This window comes from Myotis brandtii, unplaced genomic scaffold (assembly GCF_000412655.1).
Source record: "Myotis brandtii unplaced genomic scaffold, ASM41265v1 scaffold458, whole genome shotgun sequence".
Classification (NCBI taxonomy): domain Eukaryota; kingdom Metazoa; phylum Chordata; class Mammalia; order Chiroptera; family Vespertilionidae; genus Myotis; species Myotis brandtii.
Genome location: NW_005367516.1, coordinates 506,478 through 513,288, shown reverse-complemented (window position 1 = coordinate 513,288; position 6,811 = coordinate 506,478). Strand labels below are relative to the sequence as shown.

General features: G+C 50.9%; 1 protein-coding gene across 1 annotated transcript in view; it reads right to left on the bottom strand.

Annotated features, from left to right (window-relative positions):
- LOC102260224 (solute carrier family 22 member 3) overlaps positions 1-1,043 on the bottom strand; it is a 66,104-nt gene extending 65,061 nt beyond the window's left edge. The window contains exon 1 of the mRNA XM_014546942.1: positions 1,025-1,043. The gene's annotated coding sequence lies outside the window, so the exon portion shown is untranslated. The remainder of the gene's footprint in view (positions 1-1,024) is intronic.
- Positions 1,044-6,811: the final 5,768 nt, after the last annotated feature.

The following is a 6,811-nucleotide window of genomic DNA, read 5'->3' as shown; positions in this document are numbered from 1 at the left end:
GCGGGCCAGGACCGGCCGGGTCTGCGAGTGACAGGCACAGCCTTGGGCCTGGCGCGAGGCTCCATTCGGTCCCTGCCAGCAGCTGGCGGGCTCCAGGGGAAGAAAGTACCACGTCACCACTACTCCCGGCTCCTCGGACTTGGCCACTTGGCCTCCGGAGTTCCGAGTGCAGCCCTGGGAACTGGCGACGCGCACCCGGGTCCGGCCCGTGCCCTGAGTCGCTCCTCCAACCCCCTCCCCGGGGGGCACAGAGGTGGCTCCACGCAGCCCTGGACCCAGCAGCCGGTTCCCAGGACCCTGAACCAATGGCACAGGCAGACCACGCGGGTTAGACTGTGAAGTGTCAGCGAAGGGCCTCTGTGTTAACTGTTATCGCCCGCAGGCTCTCTCCCGGCCTTGTTCTCTAGACGGAGCTGTCTTTAGTGCCGCCTTCAGCGGCTTGGTAATGCCCGCCCCTCCCCGACAGGGCATGCAGGGGAGACCCAGTTTCTGGATCTCGATGCCAGCCTCCGCAGGGAGAAGGCAGGCTGGGAACGTTGCAGGCATCACGCAGATCCTGACTCACCTCTCACTCTATGGGACTGAGACACTGAATAGCACATTCATTGGAAACGATGCTGTGGAGACACCTGGTTGAGATGGAATAGTGCTCTCACAGCACAGGAGGGGCCGCAGTGGACGCCAGTGCTTCCCGGCCTCTGGGGTGGAGGAGACACCGTGTTTGCTCCTCATCTGTTGCAGACCAATAGGTGGTCTTACTGGGCATGAACAGCTGCCTCTCACGAGGCACAACCACATCAGAAAACGTCTGCACCCTGTTCCCGAAGCCGGGCCCAGCGGTCACACACCTGGATGTCGTGGGGACGTCAGTTCAGTATAAAAGCTTCTTAATGCTAGTCAGTTTCTGCACTTACCTGACGGCAGACAGAGTACAGTTCACAGACCAGCCCTAACAGTACGTCCTACGCACTCCCTTCTGTGTAAAGGAGCATACAGATGCCTCTATTAAAATTCTTTATTTTACCTGGGCCCTGGCCGGTGTTTCTCGGTGGTTAGAGCGTCAGCCCAAGGCCTGAGGGTCTTGGGTTTGATTCCCAGTCACGGGCATGTACTTGGGTTGCAGGTTCGATCCGCAGCCTGTAAACCAGTCGCTGTGTCATCTCTTTCACTGTAAAATAACTATAAACATGCAATGAGTTCGAGGTCTATTTTCCTTAAAATACAAAGACAAAATGTATAAAGTGCAGTAATCCAGGTCATGTTAGTGCAGTGCATATGTTAACACATGTTTCCTAATGCAGGTGGTAAATTTTGCGAGAGTTAAAGCTATGTCTTCATGTGAAAAGGTGGAAGTTACCTGAAAAATCCAAAACAACCCCTTTTTAAAATGTGGCCCAAAGGAAGAGGATGAGGAGAGCAAGACCTGCAGGAAATGTTGGTGTAAGTAGCAATGTTATCTGGCTGCTGGGCAGAAGTATATACAGATACACCTGTTCTGGTTTATTCTGTTTTTTTGTCAAATTAATTGTGGGCTAGATGGTTTTGCCATTTACCTTGCGTATAGCGATTGGAGGGCTACGTGTGAGACACCATCACACATACCATCACAAATACCACGCGGGGAGAAGGCCAGGCGCTGAGAGAGGCTTGTAGGTCAGGACCCGTCCGAGGGGCACCGGGGGTGGGGGAGGATAACAGGCCTTTGCCGCATTCTCATTCTTAGACTCTGGGGTTTAGGGTCTAAATTCTCATCCCAACTGTACAGTGAGATGAAAGGTATGTGGGACGTTCATTTTTCCTAAAAACAGGTTAGCGTCTCTGTATGACGCAGATCTGCCTCCGCCCATGCAGAGCGCGCTGCACGTGGCTCTCTCCGCACGGAGGCGAAAGCCGGCCGTCTCCCAGTCAGCTCTGGGCGGCAACCACATCGAAGCCCTTTCTCGTTCTCTTGGAGGGGTCCTCAGAAATGACAGGTCCTCACCTACGCTGACCGCACTCCCTAAGGCAGGCTGCCCCCATCCCCTCCCTCCCCACTCGTCCCTCCCTCCCCACTCCCATCTGACCGCGCGTCCTCCAGTAGCTCACGGAACAGATTCTGTGCCCAGGACTGTACCATGCGCTTCACTCCTGATCCCTTCTGCTCCTCAGAACCATGCTAGGTGAGGATTAACAACAACAAAGATTAAAATGACGTCCTCAGGGATTAAGTACAAATTGATAATTAGTCCATAACATTATCATAACCACGTATGGTGCCAGGCGGGTGCGATATTTACCGCGATGATCACTTGTAGTTTATGTAATGTGTAAGCACTGGGTTGTACACCTAAACTACTATAATATTGTATGTCAGCTGTAACTGAAAATAAAAAATGATGAAAAATAATAAATAAAATAAAATAAATGACCTCACTCAGTTTATAGCAGCAGGTGGGACTAGGACCCAGGCCCACACACTATTAGAAATCACTATCTCAGTTTAATTTTTAAAGATTTCATAAATAACTTTGGGGACTACAAATGTAATACATTCTAGAAACTGCAAAGAAAATCTTTACCTTTTAATACCAAAATTAAAGTAATTTGCATAAATATAAAACCTACTTAGCCTTTAGTCAAATAACATTGTCAGTTAAGTTTTTTAGAGTACTATATAATGGGAGATTTTGTTGTAAAAATAAAGATTTTTTTTTTTGCATTTTAACACTGGAAAAAGAAATGATCTAATATTCCAAAGCATTATCCTTGTTTAGGAAAAGAAAAAAGGGAACCGGTTGACCCCGGGGAAGCTCCTTCCCGAGGTCACGGGGGCGTGTCAAGGTCAGCGTCCCGGTCTCAACCACACCCCATGACCACGCAGGAGCCGGTTACTGGGGAAACTGGGTGAAGGGCACACAGAAACTCTCTGGACTATTTTTGCAACCTCTTGTGAGCCTTAAGCTATTTCAAAATAAAAGGTTATTTTTACAAAAAAGGTAATGAGGACCAGTGGGGAGCACGTGTGCCAGAATCGCCTGTGCCATGGGGCTCTTCCTTTCAAGGACACGCCCTCCCTGCGCCCCAGGCCCAGGCCCTTCTCCGGCTCCCCTCCCTCCTCAGTGTCACAGTGGCTCTGGGAATCCCCTCCAGAACTCGGGGGCCACATCGAGTCACGGGCTCAGAGTCCTCAGGGAAGGCGTCCGCGGGGAAATGCTGCCTTTTTCGCAGAATCAATTTACAAGTGCGGGCTCGGAGCCACAGGCTGCTTCGAAATAAGCGTTCGTCCTTAGATGGGCAAATAAGAAGTTCTTACTAATACAACCACCACGCATGGTTCCCTAAGCCAAGATCTTAACAGAAGGCTATGACCAGCCCTCCTCGCTGGTTTGGCTCAGTGGATAGAGCATCGGCCTGTGGCCTGAAGGGCCCTGGGTTCAATTCCGGTCAAGGGCACGTACCTCAATTGCAGGCTCAATCCCTGGCCCTGGTTGGGGCCTGTGCGGGAGGCAACCAATCGATGTGTCTCTCTCATATTGATGTTTCTCTGTCTCTCCCCCTCCCTTCCACTCTCTCTAAAAACCAATGGAAAAATATCCTCAGGTGAGGATTAACAAAATAAAACAAAAACGAAGACTATGACCAGGAAAAAAAAAGTGTGTTTCTTCTACTTTTTTAGTGTTTTAGTTATTGGTGTTAGTGATTTTACTACAAAAGGCTTGTTGTTTTTGCTTAATAAGTACAGTCACACGGGGCATGTAGGGTTCTGTGTGTGCATTTTATAACACACCTACAGACACGCCGGAGTGGTTCATATTCGAGAAGCTGGGCCTCCTGGTCACCCCAGCCTGTCGCAAGCACAGCTCCTGTCCCCTCACTCCCATCCTCATGACAGTAGGCTCGGTCCTTCTCTCCTGCCTCAGGCATCTCTGGAGTCCCCAGGACTCCCCTTTATGTGCGCCCCACATGCAGTTGACAGTTCTCTGCTTCCTCTTGTGCCCTGCAGGAATCTCCGAGACAACAGCGGGCAGGGTCTTCCGTGTCCTGCGGAGTCACATCCCATTCCTGGGCTGTCCTCAAGCCAGAGCCCGTGTTGGAAAGGAAGGCCTTCTCCCTGGTCCAGGAGGGAGTAGTCCATGGCTTCTCAGGGCGGGGGGATGGGGTGATGGGCATGAACTGAGCTTTGTCTTATGTGAAACTATAGAACAGGATGGTGATGTGGACAGGGGGCAGGCTTTTGTTTCCTTTTTTTGTTTTGTTTTGTTTATCCTCACCCAAGGATATTCTTTCCATTGATTTTTAGAGAGTGGAAGGGCAGGAAGGAGGGAGGGAGAGAGAGGAGTGGAGGGGACTGGCCGGGCGTCCCCTCAAGCCTCAGCCACAGTGCCCACTGCTTCTCACCTCCCGTTTATCCCTCGGGCTGTGTTTGACCCCCAAATACAGTCAGGGTTCAGACTCTTTCCCACAGGCCTCCTGGCTGCAGCCGGATCAGAGGGCGTGCCTGAGCATCCGTCCTTAAACGTTCTGTCTGTGTGCCCGGAACATAGAGTGTGATAGTGCTCACCTATTCAGCCAGCGGGTACACACCTGCCTCTCAGCTCCAGCCCCGCCCAGCTCTCTGTCACGTGCCAACACTGGCCTTCCCACTGGGGTTTTCTGTACTCACTCATCTGCCATCTACCCTCCCTGGTAAGACCTCCTTCCCAGTTACTAAGGACCTTCATTGATGCCTCAAACCCACGCCAATTCCTACCTATATCTTTCATCCTCTCATCTGAAATGCCATCTCTTTTCACTGTCTTCTGCCTACACACATCTACTATATAGACACACACTTATATCATTAATATCTACACCTGTGTCTGTCTGTCTGTCTCTCTCTCTCTCTCTCTCTCTTCTCCATATAGGTTTCAGAGAGGAAGGGAGAGGGAGAGATAGAAAAATTAATGATGAGAAAGAATCATCAATTGGCTGCCTCCTGCACACCCCCTACTGGGGATCGAGCCCACAACCCGGGCATGTGCCCTTGACCGGAATCAAACCCGGGACCCTTCAGTCCGCAGGCTGACGCTTTATCCACTGAAGCCAGACCAGCGAGGGCGACGCCCATGTCTTTGTAACAACACGGCTAGGATTCCCCGTCCAGTCTTGGAAACCACTCACTCTCACTGAATCTAGTTTCCTTGTTGGTAAACTTGAGGTAAAGAACAGCATTAAACCCCTCAGGTCATAGAGAGAAATAAATAAAACCGTGTAAGCTGACTGTTCAGTATAGTCTTTATTGGACAAAAAGAAGGGTTCAATCGACGTGTTAACTATTTTTCAAAATTCTTTCTGCTTGCGAGTTGCACTCAGTCCTTCCCCGGCCTCTTTGCTAAACCCCACTTGTTCCTCTGACTCCGGAGTATCCATGCCCAGGTCGGACCACTCTGCTCAGTGCATGCCCTCAGCGGGAGCTACGCCCTCCAATTGTGTCCTACACATCGTCCTCCTGTCTCCTCATGGACAGCCAGGAGCACATGGTATTACGTGTTCCTCTTGTCCGTGTTTCCCAACGCAACGCCGGACACCTCACGGGACAGTCTACAAATCACCCGTCAGCTCTTGTGTTATTTTAAGGGATACTCCATGACTCATTCGGTGAGTCTCTGAGAATATTTATACTCCCTGAACCTCTTTTTTAAATGCTTTGCTCTAATAATATCTTCCCCCCACACACGAGTGGGGAAAATTAGTCTTCGGTGGATTCCAGAAACGATTCTTTCCTATTCACCCAAGAGAGAAAGCCAGGATCTCACGCCATCGAAGTGGGCCCCGACGCCTGACGCAGTGGCTAATTTCTGCTCCACTGACGTTTCCTGATGCGCTTCTGTTCCGCCGGTCCGGTCCCGGGAAGGTGGTGCCAACACCAGTTCACAGAGGAAACTTGGCAGGCGGCGGGGGTATCTATGCCCTGTCGCCGGTCTGGCATTCTCTAGGCCCCATGGCGGGGTCCGAACTCTGCGTGGTGACACATGTGCGCTCCACACAGTGCATGGATGTGCCAGATCCAGCGAGAGACAAGCTGATATCAATGAAATCTTCCCACTTGGATGGTTGACAGCTGTGAATGTTGTCTTCCGCAGATGTGATGTCCAAGGCGATCAGCATCATCCTCACTCACAGGCGAAATGACGCCAATGACGCCAGTGGGAATTGCAATAACTCTAAGGACGGTTCTTCAGGTGGCAAGTCCCTTCGTCACAGTATCGGTTAATCCGGGCATTTGGGGAATTTGGCTCAGGAGAGAAATGTGAGGTTGAGCCTCTAAAATCCAGCTGTGCGCTGGTATCAGCCTTTCAGGAAAGGCAACCCTAACAACCATGAGGAATGGAAGCTGCTCCAGATGTTACTGAACGAACAGCTGGGCGGTGCACCCTCCTCACGGGGACAGTCTAAAGTGTTAGGATGTTAAAGAAAGATCAGGTAACTGGAGCTCACCTGTAGGAATCCACCAGACACGTGGACTTCTTAAAGGAGCACCTTTTAACTTTTAAACAAGAAGCGAGGGTTTTAGTCGGGGCTGTAGGTACAGACGCACCGAAGCGCGGAGAACCAGTCTGGGGCCTGCTGAACTTTGAGCCCCAAGGGCACCCGGCTGAGCCACTTGATTGGCAGCTCCCTGCTCCAGGAGAAAGCTGTCTGGGCAGCAGATCAGAGTTTTGCCTGTGTCTTTCATTTCTCTCCTTTTTCACGAGAAGTTAAACATGCTTAGGTCTCTGTACACAAAGAGGAGAAAAGGGGAGGGAGATGGGGAAGAAGAAAGGGAAGGGAAGAAGAAAGGGAAGGGAAGGGA